The sequence below is a fragment of the Phytophthora infestans genome, genomic scaffold (assembly GCF_000142945.1).
Source record: "Phytophthora infestans T30-4 supercont1.10 genomic scaffold, whole genome shotgun sequence".
In the NCBI taxonomy this organism is placed as follows: domain Eukaryota; phylum Oomycota; class Peronosporomycetes; order Peronosporales; family Peronosporaceae; genus Phytophthora; species Phytophthora infestans.
This window is the reverse complement of record NW_003303749.1, coordinates 2,776,027-2,794,698: the sequence shown is the minus strand read 5'-3', so window position 1 is coordinate 2,794,698 and position 18,672 is coordinate 2,776,027.

The following is an 18,672-nucleotide window of genomic DNA, read 5'->3' as shown; positions in this document are numbered from 1 at the left end:
TGCTCTTGGAGACGGCACCACGGTCGCCTCTCCGCCCAAGCGCGAACAAGTCACTGAAGGCCAAGCGGGGTGGTCGGGGTATACGTCGAGAAGCTGTCGCGCCTTACTCGAGGGCGCATTCGAAACGGCGTGCGGAGTCCAGTGGCGCCAAACTGTTTGGTACCACTGCGTCGGAGAGACTACACTCGATGCTGAAGACCGCTTGGCCTGACGACGTGTTCGTACCAGCACGATGGCCGGGAAGTGTCGCTCACCTCCGCGAGCAACTCAACCCCTTGGCCACCGTCTTTCCGGCGGTTCCACATTACGGATGGTGCGATTGTCCAAGTCCTTGTCGTGGCGATTCCTACAGGAACTCGCTTGCGAACCTGTACTGCAATATCAACAGTTGCCCATACGAGGGCCTGTGCGGGAATGGACTCGGCGAGTCGAATAAGGTTTTCTTGGGCAAGAACGTACGCACGGAGGTGTTGGGCGTGGTGGCGGCTGAAATCATCGAGCCAGGAGAAGTTTTGGGGCAATACTTGGGCGAGATCGAGCACCTGAGCGTCTCGCGCCCACAGCGCCCACGCAACCAAGAATACCGTCTTGTGATGAAACTACGCCCAGAACGCCCCAGTTCCCCTGTGCGTGTGGCGATCAACGCAGAGAAGATGGGCAGCTTAATGAGGTTTGTAAGCCACTCATGCCGTCCGGTTGCCAAGTTCGTGGAGGTTTCTAACGGGCGACGCACAACCGTGGTCGTCGCTACAACGCATGCCGTGCGCCGCGGCCAAGAGGTGACCGTCGACTATGGGGACGACCTATGGTTTGTCTGTCAATTGGGATGGCACGGTTGCCGCCACCGGGATATCCAGGATCAGGACGATCCGTGAAAAGAGGGCAGCCATCGTGTGCACAGGTATATGGGTGCTTAATATGAATTTCTTTGGGTGCTTTTTGGTATAGTTGTACCCAGAGGTTCCGATGTGAGCCTAGATAGCTGACGTGTAAGTGTCTGTGACGCCCGCGGCTTGACGTGAATGTTTGCGCCATCCTTGGCTTCCATTGCAGTCTTCAAGAACCAAACTGCTGGTTTCGCGCGCAAACACGAGCGCGAACCACGTAGAAGCGGCTGGTTTTGCGCGTAAACTCGAGCGCGAACCACGTTGAAGTTGCTGCAGAGCCTTTGAAGATCCAAGATAAACTACTGGTGGATCGAGAGTCTTCTCCTGTAGGTGCGAACTGCGGGCCCGGAGCTGGCGTCTCTCACTTTCCATTTCGCCTCGCAGCAAGCAACCCTCACTTCAAACAAGACCTCTGCCCCCCTCTACTTCGATCGGTACGCTGCTACTCACCTCGCGCCCATGAAACCTCACCTTGACTGACGCGCTGTTCTTGTGAATGATAGAAATGGTCCGAAACGCAGGAACGTCTAACTACTCAATGGCCGACATCGATCGCATGTTGAGACTCGTCGAGAAGGTACTTCCGTTGGGCAAGGACGGGTGCGAGCGCCTCGCTACCTCGTTTAGCACTAGCAAGCCCCGTGGAGCACCCGAACGTGAGTTTGAGAGCTTACGCCGCAAGTTCAAGCAGCTTTACAGCACCCGCAAGCCAACGGGGGTGGTCAGTATGCCTCCCCACATCCAGAAGGCCAAGGAGGATAAACAGGCTATCGACGACAAGGCTAACGTCGTGGAGCTAGACGATGAGGCGGGCGAGGACGAGCGCTACACGGAACCGGACTTCAGCTTCGATGCGGGGCCTGACCAGACCTTCTATGAGCCGGACGTCCCTGAGATCCTTCGTGCTGCCACCGGAAGAAACGACGCTGGGTCTGTTCATAGCGAGTCGACCGGTAGAGTCAGTCATTGGAGGGCTTACAGACCCAATCCGAGGTGAGTTCCAGGACTTGTTATCGTCACTACTTTCTCCACAAGGCCTTGAAGTCGGCGGTACAACCCCTCGCCCTGCACCTTCACGTGTTTCATCGGGCCACGAGACGCTCTAGATCGGGATCTCGTGCGACAACCAGCGAACAAGACACTTCGGCGAGAACGCACCGACACGGGGACCACGGTCGCGACGCCAGAAGCAGGGACGACGTTGAAGCTGCCAAGTATCCGGAGCTTAGTAGTCGCTTTAACCACCTAGGAGGGGTGGACTGGACCGAGTTTCGAGACACAGCAGGCGCCAAGCGTGCCCATGAAGACGATAAGGAAAAGCAAGAGGCCAGCTTCGCGAAGGCAAAAGAATCCGTGCCATGAAGGCGACGACGGCGCTTAAGTCGAGGCTGGAGGGACTTGAAAACTCGGCGAACAATACTCGCGGCAATATCATGGAGGCGATTCTTTTTCTACGCGAGGAAAACGAGCGCAAAGCTGAAGCTCGCCGCGAAGAGGAGGAGCAGCGTCGCCGAGATGATATGGCGGTGATGGAAGCACGTCGCCTCGCTGAAAGAGCCGAGGCCGAGGAGCGCCGCCGCATCGACAGGCAGGAAATGGAAGAGCGCGCACGCCGTGACTGAGAGGAGGCGCGAGCTCGCACTCAAGAGCTGGTGATGCTGATCGGAGCCCTGACGAAGAAGCCCTAGGACGTCATCGAACACACTTCTGGTATGAACATCAGTACGAGGCTCAGCTTTCCGATTTCAGTAGTGTACTTTTGTATTTTCTCAGCCTTGAAATGCACAAACGTTCATAACTAACGTGTTAGAGATCGAAAGCTTCCGTTCCTCCTAGAAAAGTGGTGCAGATCTGTGAGATTCCCACGGTGCGAACTCTGTAGTTGCCCGTGCGGAACAAGTTGCCTATTCGGAGCCCGCGAAGATCCGGGTCGTACGGCAAGGGGAGATTCAATCGGTGGTACAACTTTTGTATACTCCCCATGCCCCACTCGGCGGCCTGGCGCACCGACGTGATGACATTGTGGAGCGTCCGGGCGGAACTTCGAAGTGACGGCAAGATCCGGTCCAGGTCGCCGTCCTTCAGCGGGGTCAAGATGCGGTTGGCCATTGAGGTTGAACAGGGAAACGCTGAGTCCGACACCACGTTCATGCGTTGGTCGGGGCAGCACACCGGGTCAAGGAGCTTGGTCCGAAAGCCGAGCGACGTATTCGAGTCGTTCCAAGATCCGGGACAATTGTGCTTCGCCCAGATAATCCAGCCGCCTGCTGCGAAGCAAATTGTCCCGGTGACGAACACGGTGTGGAGCCAGCCATTGTACATGGCGTTCTGCAGGTCACTGTTGGACGGCTGCTGGACCTGCAACACAACAGAAACGTTAAGTAAAATATAAAATCGTATGAAATTCCATACACGTACTCTCAGGTTCTTTCCGTCGATAAATCCGAAGGTGTGCTGCAGGAGGTGCTCCCGAGCTTCAACCAGCTTAGCCATTTCGGTTTGACTAGATGGAGAAGGCCAAGAGATCCTTGCTGGTGCATGTCCTTTAAGTGCAGAAGCCAATGATTCCTCTGCGCGACGTAGTGGCTGTGAAGTGTGCTTGGGGGGACACCAAATACCAAGCACAGCATTGTCTGCTCCATAGAACCCACGTAGAAGGAAAGTAAAAGACCCAGCACTTGGTGATGGTGTCGTAGCTTGGGTGGGCGGCCACGTGTAGTGTGGCGTGGAATGAAGTAAAATCTGCTGAACCTCCGCAGGAGCTGGTTAAACGCAGGTCTACAGACATGTAGCGATTAGTCAACGTGTGCCGTTTTAACAACACTAGATAGAGTCTCACCTGGTTAAACTGGTAGCATTGAGGAAGTTCACGTTGTTGCCATACTTGTACAGGATCATCCAAGCCGATTCGCCGGCGCGTCAAGGCACTTTGTCGTGAGGTAGTGCCGGCTCCTCATGGCGATTCTCCACGCATCCTCCATCAGCACGTCAGATACTGCACGTCGCACGTCGTTCAACTCCTCTTCTTGCTTCAGAACCTCTGCACAGAGAACCAGCGCCAGGTCTACGTCGTCTGTGGCCTCGCTCGCCATCGTGGTGTTCACTTGCGCTCGACACGGGCCAATTTGAAAGTGAACAAAATTCGAAGGGTGCAATTTTGCGTAGTGTCCGGCACAAAGTGTCGGGCACAGTTTTACAAAGTGTTATTTTTTATTGTAGCTTTTGATGTAGGACAGTACGAACCGGACAAAACAAACAGTCAAAATACATTTGTGGTAGAGGTTTCGAGAAGTAAGTCGTCATATATCTTTTTAAATCTGACTTATCTGCTGCAGATAAGTCGGTCGTTTAAGTGATAATTGGCAGGCGCCCAGTATTTCGTGACACTTCTTCGCCGAGTTCCACCGGTGCTCTTTGAGCTCCGCAATCGTAAGGACGATTCCTTGAGCAGCCACGTGCTCTCGAATCTCCTCCTTTACTTCGAAAGGCGCATCTGCATAGAACTTGAGTCGTGAGGCGTGCACGTCTACTTCCGCTCCAGTCGCTAAGTGCTGTACACGGAAGGAGTGTTCGTCTGTACCAATTACCTGGTACGGGCCTATCCATGTGACCCGTAGCTTGTCGCTGTATTTTTGGTCCACCCTTGACCTCAAAACGTAGTCACCAACATCGAAGTTCGCCTTTCTGGCTGTTTGCAGCACTAAACGGACTCTTCGTTGGATCTTCTTGACACGACTCACAAAGAGGAATCGATTCTATATCGCGGACTAACTCCGGTATCAAATAATAGACTTGTTTGCCAGTAAAGTAAACTAGACAGTATTTGCGCACGCTAGCCTCGGAGCAATCAGCTTCAAAGAGCTGAATGTCACAACGCCTTCCGCTGCGTTAGTCTGATGCACACCAACCCAGTACCAGAAGAAAATCTTGCCGCACGCTAGTGTACTCTCCGTCGTCGAGACGTTGAAAGTTGATGTAGACGCTGTGGCAAAAGAGTTATTGCACAATGAAATATCTTCATGTAGATGTCGGCAAAGTGTACGAGTGCGGCAAAGTGTGCGACCTTTTACGAATTGTGAGCAACTGTCTTGTCGATATCAGGCAGTACTTGCCGCAGACCCTGTAGAAAATCTTCTTCGAATCTCCGTAGTCTGTGTTAGCTCAACCCGCCACTCAACAGCAAAATACTTGTTGAATTGTCAGTGCGACCAAGCTGCGGGTGAACGCTTGCAATAGCACAGAACACAGATTCTCGGGGATAGTTGGTGTGTAGGATGATAGACTATATGGTTGGTAGATGGAGAGCTTCCCTGGACACCCCAAGTCCGGACAAGAAAGCTCTCCTTACTTTTGGTTCTGCTAAGTACCTAAGAGGCAACAACTTCAGGGAGAGCAGCCACCATTGGCAGGCGCCCAGTATTTCGTGACACTTCTTCGCCGAGTTCCACCGGTGCTCTTTGAGCTCCGCAATCGTAAGGACGATTCCTTGAGCAGCCACGTGCTCTCGAATCTCCTCCGTTACTTCGAAAGACGCATCTGCATAGAACTTGAGTCGTGAGGCGTGCACGTCTACTTCCGCTCCAGTCGCTAAGTGCTGTACACGAAAGGAGTGTTCGTCTGTACCAATTACCTGGTACGGGCCTATCCATGTGACCCGTAGCTTGTCGCTGTATTTTTGGTCCACCCTTGACCTCAAAACGTAGTCACCAACATCGAAGTTCGTCTTTCTGGCTGTTTTATGTGCCTTCTGATTCCGTCTCGTTTGATTCGCCCCTGTTTCCTGCACAACCTTGTGCATCTCTTGTACGCTAGCTTGCAGCGATAGCAACTTCTGGCTGGAAGTGGTACCGAGCTCAAGGAAGCGTTGTCTTGGGTGTTAAGCCCGACGGCAAGCGGGGAAGCAGCAGGTAGGACACTAAAAGGTCCACTGGTGCCTTGTTCCCAAGAGATGGAACAGGGGTATGGTTCAGATTTGATTGGACCACCGGAATGAAATGTGGCCAATCACGAATGTCCGCCTTGGCTTCGAGACACATTGCTTTAAAGACTTGCACTTACCCCCTATTGAGCCTCTCAATTGATCCATTTGTTCATGACTACACGCCACCGTAAATATTTGTTCACTAGTGAGACGCCTTGCCACTTCAGCCACAACTTGGCTCACTTATCCACACACGAGGTACCCCATAGCGACTGTGCCAGTCTAGTATCGCCTCTGTGGTTACAGCTGCTGTTGGCACTGCGCACGGCACCAGTTCACAAAAATGAGTCGCATCGTCCTTAAGCACCAACAAGTACTTGTAGTCACCGTAGGTATCACATAGTGTCACGTAGTCCCAATGTAAAGACCTGTTTCGTTCATTGCACCGGAATGTATCAGCCCACGGTCGCACCAATACCTTCCCCCTTTTACATGCTGGCATAAAAGGCAGCCATTCAGGAAAGTCTTTACCGTAGCTGAAAGATTCTGTATGAAAAACGTCCGATTCACCACGTTCAGTAACGCTTCACGACCTCGGCGGCCCTGTGCTCCACAGTGAGCGATCACTAGGAGCCGTTGCACAAGCTCGGTTTTGCTAGCCGGGACCCAAATTCGGTCGCTACTGTACAGTAAGCCTTCACTTCTATATGCCAGCCCATTCGGGCGATCCACAATGTGCCGTTGTTGAGCTACACGCAGCTCATCGACGGTTGGCCACCCAAACTTTCCATCACTAAATAGCCGAATCGGCACCGGGGGAGCGTTTGTCCTACCGAGAGGATCGTCACTGTGGTTTTCGTCACGTTGGCGCCGCAAGGTGATATGCTTCACAGTAACACTGGGTGAAGGGCGTGTTCCTGCCCATCGAGATACCATTTTAGCCCAAGTGTTGTGTGTCCCTTCAATATGTTCCATAGTGTAGCGATACTCGATCAACTTCATTGATCATCTCAGCAGTTTTCCACGAACATGATTTTTCACTTCACGGCCAGGGGCGAAGACATGTATCAAGTTGCGGTGGTCGCAATACATGCATAATCTACGGGGCTGTAGCAACAGATAGTTGAGCTTGTCACAAGGTATGACAATTGAAAAGGATTATTTCTCTATGACACTCCAGTTCTTTTGTGCACCAGTGAAAGTATCACCAAGCCAGATAAGCAGCTCGTGCTGCTGGTCCTGGATGTCTGCATCACTTTTTTAACTGGGCAGTTGCGATACAATCAATGTCTGATGCATCCGTCAGCAGGGCCATCTCGCTGTCTAGCTTTGGGAACGCCAGGGTGGCCGTGTCACATCGTACGATTCGCATTTCTGCTCGGTAAGTGTGATCCGTATACCCGCTGCCACTCGCTTGGTCCGCCGTGAAGCCTGAATCATTGCCTTATCCAGTGTGTCCTGCGGTGGACGTGCCAATCAGGCGTAGTCCCCACTGCTGTCCCTCATCCAGATCGTAGAACAGAGAAACTGCTGAAGTTCACCAGCGTTCGACGGTTTGGGCTAGCTACGTAGATCTTCTATTCGCTCAGGGTCATGTTTCACATCTTCACCATTTATCACCTTTCCACATCACTTTACCTCACGCTTGTACACGCAGAACTTGGCTACACTTAGCTTGAAACCGAATTCTGCAGTGCGTTGTGGCAGCTCCTGCAATTGGTCGAGGTACGTGTCGATATCTGCAGCATACAGCAGTAGGTCATCTATCCAGACTAGCAGGTGCTTGTCTAACAGCGCCGCAAAGCATCTCTCGATCGTTGACTGAAAATGCAAGGCTGCTTTAGCACTTCCTTGCGGAACCCTAGTTGGGGTGTAGATTTTCCTGTGGGTCATATAGGACAGCTGTTCCTGGCACTCCTTGGCAAGGGGGAGTGCCAGTAACCTTTAATGAAGTCGAACAATCCAAAGTGTCTGCTACCTCTAAGTTTCTTTAAATCCACGTGAAGGTTTGGCATCAGACCTGCCATAACCTCTGTCTGAACGTTAAAGAGTTTGTAGTCGACAGGCTGGCGAAATCCACCATCACCACGCTTGCGCAGTGGTAAAGCAGCACAGATCGTCGACTGAAAATGCAAGGCTGCTTCAGCACTTCCTTGCGGAACACTAGTTGGGGTGTAGATCTTCCTGTGGGTCATATTGGACAACAGCTCCTGGCACTCCTTGGCAAGGGGGCGTGCCAGTAACCTTTAATGAAGTTGAACAATCCAAAGTGTCTGCTACCTCTAAGTTTCTCTAAATCCACGTGAAGGTTTGGCATCAGACCTGCCATAACCTCTGTCTGAACGTTAAAGCGTTTGTAGTCGACAGGATGGCGAAATCCACCATCACCACGCTTGCGCAGTGGTAAAGCAGCACAGGCCCACCGACTGGTGGGGTTCTCGTACATCCACCCCAGTTTGACAAGCATATCGTTAAACGACTCGAGGAACGCCTGGTATTCCGGCGCATACTTGCGAGCCTTCGCCTTGTATGGTCTACAGTCCGTCTTCGACTTAATCTTCATTGGCCCGACCTTTTCAGGGGGGTCATTGCCGAGTACGAGTCTCCAGACATCGTACGCGCGCACAATTGTGCGCAACCGCTCAAGTTTATCAACGGGAGAACCTTCCTCCAAAGCTCGCTGGAGCATTGCCTCAACAGCGACTCGGATGTCCTCAGCGTCGTTGCCTCCTGTCAGCACATCAGGCGTTTCTTCGTCATCATCTTCATCATTGCAGTTTGGTGTTGCCAATAGCTTCAATTGTCTCTCGACGTCAATGCCTAGAAACTCTAGCACATCATCTCCAAGTAGAAATTCATCATCTTTATTTTCCAGTATCAGACACGGCACAGTTTTATGGATATTAACATGTCCCGCTCCTGGCATGAGCGACAGCTTCAGCTTTGTCGTCTCATGAGCCCACGGCTTTTCACAGCTAGGCAGTCTGCACTCGATCGGGTTTCCTAACCGCTCAACTTCACACGTCATACCTTGCTCTTTAATTTTCTTCAAAGTCGTGGAGCTGACACACGATGTCTCTACTCCAGCGTCTGCACAATATTTTACATCGACAACGCCTCCGACACGTAAAAATCGGGTTTGTCCCGCTCGACCAGGTAGACACTCGCTAATCCTCCTTAGGTTTACGTTGCCTTCCTTTTCTCGGCTTCCTGGAAGCGACAGCGTCGTCTTCGGCCTTTTCGGGGTATTCGACTTGCCGGTGCTGGTCACCACAGGTCCAGCAACCTCCTTTTGGCCCGGGATGGCTCTTCTCTGGTTTGGTTTGAAATACCCGCGGTGCAGCCTGAGTTCCAGGTTCGCGAACGACTCGCTTTTCGAGTCTAGCTACTTTCGATGGTCGTGTGGTTGCGGATTGCTTCAATTCCGCCGCCTGAGAACGTTTTTTGGTTCTTGACAAAGATTTGACCTCACGGTTTATCGCCAAGACCTTCTCACTCACAATCTGGAACAGTATCGACACGTTGGACTTAGCACCCGGAAATATGAAGTCGATCTCGTTCTTCACTTGATTCTTCAATTCTCCAGGCAGGCTATTCAACAGCACCTTGCACTTCTTCTTAGCACCTTCCTCATCCGAGAACAAAGTAGCTAATCTATTGATTTTTTCAATCGTGTTGCACAAGTGGGAGTAGTCCATAACTCGTGCATCGATATCCGACTTGGTTGTCGACATCGCTAACTGGTCTTGAAACAGCTCGTCAATGTTGGGTAGAGCTTTGTTTTTGACGTTCTGTACTGTATCCATGACCCAGTTCCAGATAAATACATCGGTAAGTTCATTTTTTGTCTTCTCCCATTTTGTCTCACACAACATATCGAGGATGCTGTCGTCGAACGAGTTCTTCACAAAACCCCTGACGGACTTCAAGTCTTCTCCTGGCAAATCACCGCGCGCGCTCATGATCTTTTCGTACTCCAGACATAAATCCACCCATTGGGTAACTGGTTCGTGCGTGAAATCTTCCACCTGCGGCGCCACAGCTACCGCAAAGATCGATGGGCCACCGTGGGGTAGCCCGATGCAGTCTTCGACATTAATCCAGTGCTTGACCTGCTATGTAACGGGGTACGTAGCCCTAAGTGTACCCTTGTTACATGAAGTGTGACACTTCACACTTCAGGTGTATGACACGTCATACTCCGGGATATTTGGTACAAGGTACCAAGGTCGTTCAAAGCCAACCATTGGTCAAACGACATTGCATTTCTATAGGTAACTTATAGTTTGCATTAAACCCAAGCTTAACCCACCTATAAATATGATCCGTTTACAATCTACCTTATTTAGGTCACTTCGCTCTCTATAAATAAAGAGGGGACCTGTGAACTGCCGTTCACTGAGAGTTTGTATACTCTCGGAAGATAACTTCCTCTAGCGCAAGGTGCTGTGTGACCCCGTCACACTTGGTAGCACTCGTAGTCAATCCACGCCACCGCGGGTAGACTACCTGAACCTCTCCGAAGTTCGTTGCCATGGATGGGAACGACTTCTCCCATATGGACGACTTTCAGTTCGAGTCGGTTCGGAAGATGGCAGGCATCTTCGGGATGGAGGTCCTACAGAGCCTGGTGGTGTCAACACCGGCTGAGCAGCTCGAGCGCGTCAATGCATTCAACGCGTACGAGCAGGGCCTCATCGCGCATGTGCGGGAGAACCTGCAGGCTCCTGCGGCGGAAGCAAATCCGCCTCACCCGAAGCCAATACGGCTGAAGGTTAAGCCGTATGAAGGGAAGGAAGGCGAGAACATTCACTTCTGGGTCCGAGAAGTAGTGCTCGCGATGGACGCGGCTCTGATCTCGACCGAGCAACTGCGTGCTGCTTTTGCACTCTCCAACCTTAGCGGCCGTGCTAAGAGTTGGGTGTACACTCGGGAAGCAACATCCCCTGGATGTTTCACATCCTGGGCTCAGCTGTGTGAACAGCTCCGAGCCGCGTTCCTCCCGGCGAACTACGAGTACCGCCAGCGTTCGCGCTTCCTCGCGTGTAAACAAGGGAGGCGCGAACAGCACGAGTATGTGCAAGGGATACGGGAGCTCACGGCGTCCCTAGTGGGAAACCCACTCAATGAACACATCAAGATGACTGTGTTCATGGACGGCCTTCGAGTGGGCCCCGCACGCACTCAGCTGTTCCGGGTGCAGGCAAGCACCCTTGAAGAGGCTATTCAACTGGCTCTTCAAGAAGAGTACAGCCATCGCCAGGCGCGTACGCCGGCCTCAGCGTGGCCTGGGAGCTCCTTGTCGGCTCCCGGTCGAACAAGCCCCAACGGACCAGTTCCCATGGAACTCGGGTCCGTCGAACAGCTTGACATCCGCTGCTTCGGCTGCGGGAAGATGGGCCACTTCAAGCGCGACTGTCCCGCGGAAAGACTCCGCAGACGGTCCTTCTTCAAGCCCGTCCCCAAGGGTCGCTGGCAGAAGCCAGGATCCCGGGGACAGGGGAACGCCGGGAACCAGTAGGGGCGGGGCACCCTACTGGGGAAGAACTCAGTCTTCGTGATGGGTGCGCGGGTGGCGCGTACCACGGGGACTTAGCCCCTGAGAGTCTTCGCATTCTCGAATTTGCGAAGAGCAGCGGCGGGTTGCTCGTAGTACACGGATGTGTACGGGGATACGATCATTTCTTTAGTATCTTGATCTATTCTGGGGCGTCGAAGAATTTCGCACGCCGCCAGACGGCTGCTCGCAACAGCAACAAGTAGTCCGATGCTCTGAGAGAAAGCAAGGGCAACGGGACGGTGTCAGTACGACTGGCCGACGGGAAGGTCGTCACTGTTCCCAACGTCCAAGTCGATCTGGCCGTCAAGTTTGAAGACTTTGACAGCCTCGAACAGCTCACTGTTCTTGATATGGATCCATATGATATGATCCTGAACATGCCCTCGCTTGAGAAGCACGAGCCCTGGATCGACTGGCGAGGCAAGGCAATTGGTGCCAGCCGCCCTGCGCAGTCCGACAGAGCATTGGTGAGTCATGTTCCCACCTCTGTCAGGACCCGGGGCGCCCGCAAGGGTGCCAGGGTACCAAAGCATTCGGCAGATGCATGGGAGTCGTCGACGTATACGACGACTCCGAGGATGTTTTGATGGTGGCAGCGCCCAGACGAGGCGCTGGTTAAGTGGGTAACTTAGGTCCACAAGCGGGTAACTTAGTTCCGCAGACAGCTGCAGCTGTCACGAACACTGAGAACAGCGTGTTCAGAGTGGGTAACAGAGCTCCACTCACGGTCGCCCAGACCTTAACCGAAGAGGAAGACGTCGGATACGCTTCCTGTGTGAGTAACACAGTGCCACACGCGGTCGCCCAGACCTTAACGGAAGAGGAAGGCATTGAACACGCTTCCTGTGTGGGTACCATAGTACCACACGTGGCCACGAGTGCCTCGGATGTCGTAGCGACGACATTTCTAGACGTGGACAGCAAAGCTCCCCGTCACAGTCGCCATCGTCAACGACGCCGCCGCCGCCTCAAGTCGGATCCGAACTTCGTTCCGATCGACGTCGCTTCAAGCGACTCGGAGTCCAGGGCCCGGGCTCCTCCGACAAGGCCGGCGGAAGAGTGTTATCACATCTTCGATGGCGAGACCGGTTTACCCGTCAAGGAATCTGGTGTCCACTTGGAACCGTTGCCAGAGGTTGCAGAGATACTGCACCTCGAGAAAATGACGGCTGAGTCTTTCCTGACCAACCTCAAGGCTGGAGAGATTGCTGAGATGGTACTCATGAGACCTGAGACCACTCAGGAGGAGCTGAACTCCTCCTCTGTCTTGGACAAGAACGTCCTAGAAGACATGAACAAGCAGCGTCAGGCGCGCTTGGGTTCTGAGATTCTTAAGAACCCAAGGATCCGGTGTATCCTTTGGTGACGGAGTACGCGGACGTGGTTAACAAACACCCACCGACCCAACTCCCACCGGATCGAGGCGTACGGCACGAGATTGATCTCGTTCCCGGCACAAAGTATTGTGTCACGAGGCAATAGCCTCTCCCGCGCGAACAGTGCGAGGTCATTGATGCCTTCTTCGCCGCGAAAGCGAAGGCAGGCATGGTGCGGGAGTCGAAATCCCCGCACTCGACGCCGACTTTCTGCGTTCGTAAGCCGAACGGAAAGTGGCGTCTGGTTCACGCTTATAACAAGCTGAACAACGCAACGGTGCCGGCCCAAACACCAATCCCACGAAAGGATGTGTTGTTGAACAACATGGCCGGGAGCGTCCTGTACAGTGCGCTGGATTTGGTAGACGGATACTACCAAATTCTAATGCGAAAGAGCGACCTCCCGCTCACCGCGGTAAGCACTCCAAGCGGCATGCTTTGGGAGTGGCTCGTCATGCCGCAGGGCTTGTCAAACGCCCCGGCGACGTTCAATCGCCTGGTGACGCGATTGTTCCGCCCTTTGCGTACCTTCGTACAGACGTACTTCGACGACATATTCGCCCATAGCCGTGCTGAGGGAGGCAAGACGGCCATGGAGGTGCATCTAGGACACCTCCGTCGAGTGTTGGACGTAATGCGAGCGAACAAGCTCTACGCCAACAACGACAAGTGCGTTTTCGCGTCACCAGAGATTAAATTTCTCGGTTGCTTCGTTAGCAACGTGGGCGTTCGGGCTGACCCAGACAAGGTCAAGGCCATAGCAGCATGGCCGACGCCCCGATCCCAGAAGGATCTTCGAAAGTGGTTGGGTTTGGCCAACTAGTACAGCGCAGGGTACGCGGGCTTCGCTAAGCCCTTGTCGAGCCTCCTTCAGAAGGACGTCGACTGGCGCTGGGAACAAGAGCACCAGGATGTTTTTGACAGCATCAAGGCCAGTCTCCAAGTGGCCCCTGTCCTGGCTCTGTCGGACGAGACGAAGCCGTTTAGCGTCGTCTGCGATGCCTCCGATTACGCCATCGGGTGTGCATTGCTGCAGGACGACACGGCTGGACAGGAACGAGTCATCTCGTTCCAGTCCAGGCAGCTCAAAGCCGCCGAGCGGAACTACCCTGTCCATGACAAGGAGCTCCTGGCAATGAAATATGCCCTTGTGAAGTTTCGTGTTCACCTTCTGGGCTCTAGGCCCTTTGTGATCTACCGACCACGCGTCCTTGAGGACGGCGACTAACTCGCCTCACCTCTCCCAAAGGATGCTAAGGTGGCTGTCCTTCTTCGCGGAATACAACTTCCGCGTCGAATACAAGCCGGGCAAGCTCAACGTGCTTGCGGACGCCCTCTCTCGGCGTCCCGACTATGAGTTGGCCCACATCACGCGGGTGACAACGGATCTATATGATCGGATACGCATGGCGTATCGGGACGATGAGGCTGTCGCGCCTATCGTCAAGTTCCTAAAGGCCGGAACGAGCGCGAAGTCCGACTGGCTCTCGTCGCGACAGCGCTCACGGCTCCACCGATATGAGTTGAAGAAGGGCCTCCTCTATTATCGGGTGGAGCCCACTGATCCTCCACGGGTGGTCGTACCCAACGACGAGGATCTGAAGTTCGACATCCTCGCGGAGGCGCATGACGCGCCCTCCAGCGGCCACTTGGGCCGCGAGAAGACTTTTCTGTCGGTCTCTCAGTCCTTCTGGTGGACCCACATGTACAAGTGGGTCGCCCGATACGTCAAGACATGCGAAACATGTCAGCGGGTCAAACCCGCAGGGCACTCTTCGGCTCCACTACAGAGCCTGCCCGTACCGGCTGACTGTTGGAAGTCGATGAGTCTTGACTTCATCTTTGGGCTTCCCGCCGACGGACACGGCAACACCGGAATTTTGGTCTTCGTGTGTCGGCTGAGCAAGATGGTACATCTTGCTCTAGCTCCCGTCACCTTTACGGGCTAACAAACCGCACGGTTGTCCGTCGATGGCGTGTTCCGCTATCACGGTCTCCCGGAGTCGATTGTCTCGGACCGAGACTCGCGGTTCACTGCTGCGTTTTGGAAAACGCTGTTCTCTTTACTGGGAACTCGTCTGCAGATATCCACTGCGGACCATCCGCAGACAGACGGCCAAACAGAGCGTGTAACGGGGTAAGAGATACCGTCACTAGCTTACACTATAGTGTGGAGGAAGCTCGCAATAGTAAAACCAAGGCTTAGGTTTCTTTCAAATTCAACTCTGATTTATTTAGGACCAGGGCGGCTACCCCTGGCCTCGTGTAAACCACTCAAACACATGTCTATACCTGATTGGTCAATAAGTGAGTCTGGCTCCTCACTATCAACCAATCCGATCATGACACCTTGGCACACGCTACTCGTGTGCCACACTTTACCTACTTATGTAATAACTAAAGACATATCTACCTACTCATGTAATTGGAGTTGGGACCATTACAATAGCCTCCTTTCTAAGTTGCGCTTACGCAACATAAGCGCACGGAACACATTTGAAGAAAACTCGAAAAACCGACAAGACGGAGACATCGGAGACAGCGCGAAGGGCGGCGGCGCCAGCGAGTCGCTGGCGGTGGTAACAAGGGCAAGTCCAGGGTCGACAGGTGCGGCACGAGCTCTGAATATGCTGCGAGGACCGTCACTGCGCCTCTCGGCTCCCAGGACACACATCGACGACGTGCCCCGCGTACATGCGATCCGAGCTGGAGGCATTTGGATCACGGACACGAGGAACCTCACGAAGCCGACTTCGTGGGCGCAGGGGTCAATGCATGGGGCTTTCACTCACGCACACGCGAGTGTTGTTTTGCTGCAAGAGCGGAACAGCTTCGAACATCTCGAAGACATGAGACTTGTCGACGGAAGTCAACCACTTGAGCAACCCAAGTGAGCACCACGTTGTCACCACTGGTGTCACCAGAATCAGGTACTTGTTAGCCACCGTGTCGCCGCTGGTAATCGAAGTCATTTCGGCGCAGTTGTAGCGTGTCGGGTTGACAACCCACTGGTCACCGGTTCGGTGTCGCCGGTGGTTTCTTGTTTTCATTCTTGCACTGACAAGTTGTGTCAGTGTTCGCCGCGGCTAACACCGACGTTGCACGCGTCGGAGCGCGACATCGTTGTCGCCTCCTCGTGCGGGTCGTTCTCGTGGCCGTTCTCGATCTCGTTCACGGTTTCCGCGGGGTGACCCGCGGAATTCTTCTTCTCAAGCAGCATGGTCTCATACTCGTGGACCACGTCCGGAACGTCGCGGAGAAGGTTGGCGCGGGGCTCCCACGTATCATGCTTTGGAGAATAACCGAGCCAACGTACCAGATAGCGGCGCGCGGTAGGGACCGCGCAAAGAGTATGACTACGGATGTTACGTTGAACAGCCGAGTTGTGGGGATCTTCGTAGCGAACGATACGCTCCACAATCCAGCGCGCGTCACCCACCGAGTCAATTATCGGTGGTGGACCATCCCGGTGATATTACGTACGCCCTGTACGTCCAGGGCGAGGTGGAGACTGCTTCGAACCGTGCGTTGGACGCTCATATTGGAGCTGAGCGGGCGGAAGATCGTGCCTGGCGAACTGACGGATCTCTGGCGCGTTAGGCTCGTCGGGCTGGTCGCCCGACGCATTCTCCGTCTGCCGGTTTGGGTCAGGAATCGTCGCAGGGAATACCCCTTGAGTCGCCCGACGTAAAACGTCGGGTGGAGTCTAAGTGACGACGGAATGTCCAGAGTGTAGGCGTCGTCCAGAGTGTAGGCGTCGTCCACAGCCTTGGTTACTCGAAAAGGACCGATGAAGCGTGGAGCAAGTTTGCTAGCTCCAAGGTTGGTTACGGCAGAAGCTCGGATTCCCTCGGTCGATAGGAGAACGCGATCTCCTATCTTGAATACATTCACGTTCTTTCGACCGTGCTTTTCAGCTTGTTCCTTTTGCTTGTCCACTGCATTCTGCAGTGCGTCGCGGACGAACCTTGAGATGGATTGCCTTCGAATGACGAATTCCGCAACTGCCGAGCGATCGGCAGGGAGCACCGAGATTTTCGGTGTATAATTGGTCGTGGTAACTGCCGTCTCGCGAATCTTGCTGTCTGGATCGATCAAGTTCTGCGACGTCCATCTCGTTATCGGAGATGCAGTACGCCGAGGAGGCTCGATGGACTGCTTGGACGGAGAGCAAGTCAAGGCGTTCACACTGGCTACACCCGAAGATAATCCTGAAGTCGAGTGCGCCGGCAGGCCTGTTGGCACCGGTGAGGCTACCGGTGCGTGATGAGACACCGGTTCACGTACCGGTGATGACCACAACACGGACGCGTTGTCCGCAGGACTGACCGCAAGTTCAGCGTCCATGTCGACCGAAGGAGGTTCTCCCCCACCAAGGGTGGAGCAGCCAGCATCCGTGGGGTGACCCACGGCGAGAAGTGCCGGAACACCTGGGTGGCGAGCGTTGTTCACGAAGAACGGCGTCATACCCGTCGAGGAGTGCTCGGCGTTGTTGAGTGCGAACTCGGCTAGCGGTAGGAAGAGCTCCACCTCGTGTACGAAGTTGCATAGCTGCGGAGAACGTCTTCAAGGACGCGGTTGACGCGTTCTGTTTGTCCATCCGTCTCCGGGTGTGCCGCAGTCGACATCAGCAATTTGGTTCCCAAGAGCTCGAAGAGACATGACCAGAACGCGGATGTAAACCGCGGGTCGCGGTCGGACACGATGGACTCCGGCAGACCGTGGTGACGAAACATCACGTCGACGAAGTGGGCCGCGGACTCTTCTGCGGTGATTAAGGCTGCCACCGGAACGAGATGGACCATCTTGCTGAAACGATCGACGAACACAAGTACAGCCGTGCGCTCGGCTGTATCGGGCGGAAGACCGAAGATGAAGTCCATCGAAATGGAGCGCCAGGCTTCCGTGGCGACCGGAAGAGGGCGCAATGGGGCCTGAGACGTCGAAGACGGTTTGACTCGCTGGCAAGTTTCACATGTGCGAACACACTTGCGTACCCACTTGTACATGTGCGGCCAATAGAAGTCTCTCGACAGAGCCGCGTACGTCTTCTCGCGACCGAGATGTCCAGTCGGGGCGTCATAATACTCTTGGATTATGCGCGCACGTAGATCAGCGTCGTTTGGGACGACGACTCGAGGTCCATCGAACCTGTCGATGCTGTACTTGAGCAGATTGCCGTCCAGTCGATATCGATCGATCTGATTCCGCGTGGACTTTGACAGGGCACTTAGCGTGTCACTACTAGGAGCACGCAGGTGCTTCATGATGGCACCGTATATAGGGTCATCATCGTACGCTGTGACAATCTCGTCGACCAGCGGGAGCGTGGGCGTGGTCAACGTCAAGTTGATACCTGACGACACGCAGACCGCACATTCGTCGTCGTCCTCATCAGTCAGCTGATGTCCTAGCGCTTCACGGGGATCGTAGTCCGGACGCCGAGACAGCGCGTCGGCGAGAATTATATTATTGCCAGGCTTGTAGTGAACAACGAAGTTGTACTCGGAGAAGAAGGACAGCCAACGAGCCATCCGTTGCGACTAGTGAGGGCTCTTCATCGCTGTCCGCATCGGTTCGTGATCAGTGTAAACCGCGAAACGACTGTTCTCCGAGCAAGTACACTCTGAATTTGATCAGAGCGTACCGCAATGCCTGGAGCTCCTTGTCGTGGACTGGGGTAATTCTTTCTCGGCTGGCCTTCAGTTGTCGCGACTGATAGCCTGATAAACACGCTCGTGTTCGTCATCATCAAACTGCATCAGCGCAACACCCGATGGGAAAAATCGCTCGCGTCGCAGACAAGGTGGAATGGCTTTCAATTCATCATCATCTTCAGGGTCTGGTGCAAGATGCCTGGCATCTTCATCACCGACCCAATGGCACTTGGTGGGTCCAAATTTCACTGCCCGATATTGGTCTTTTCTC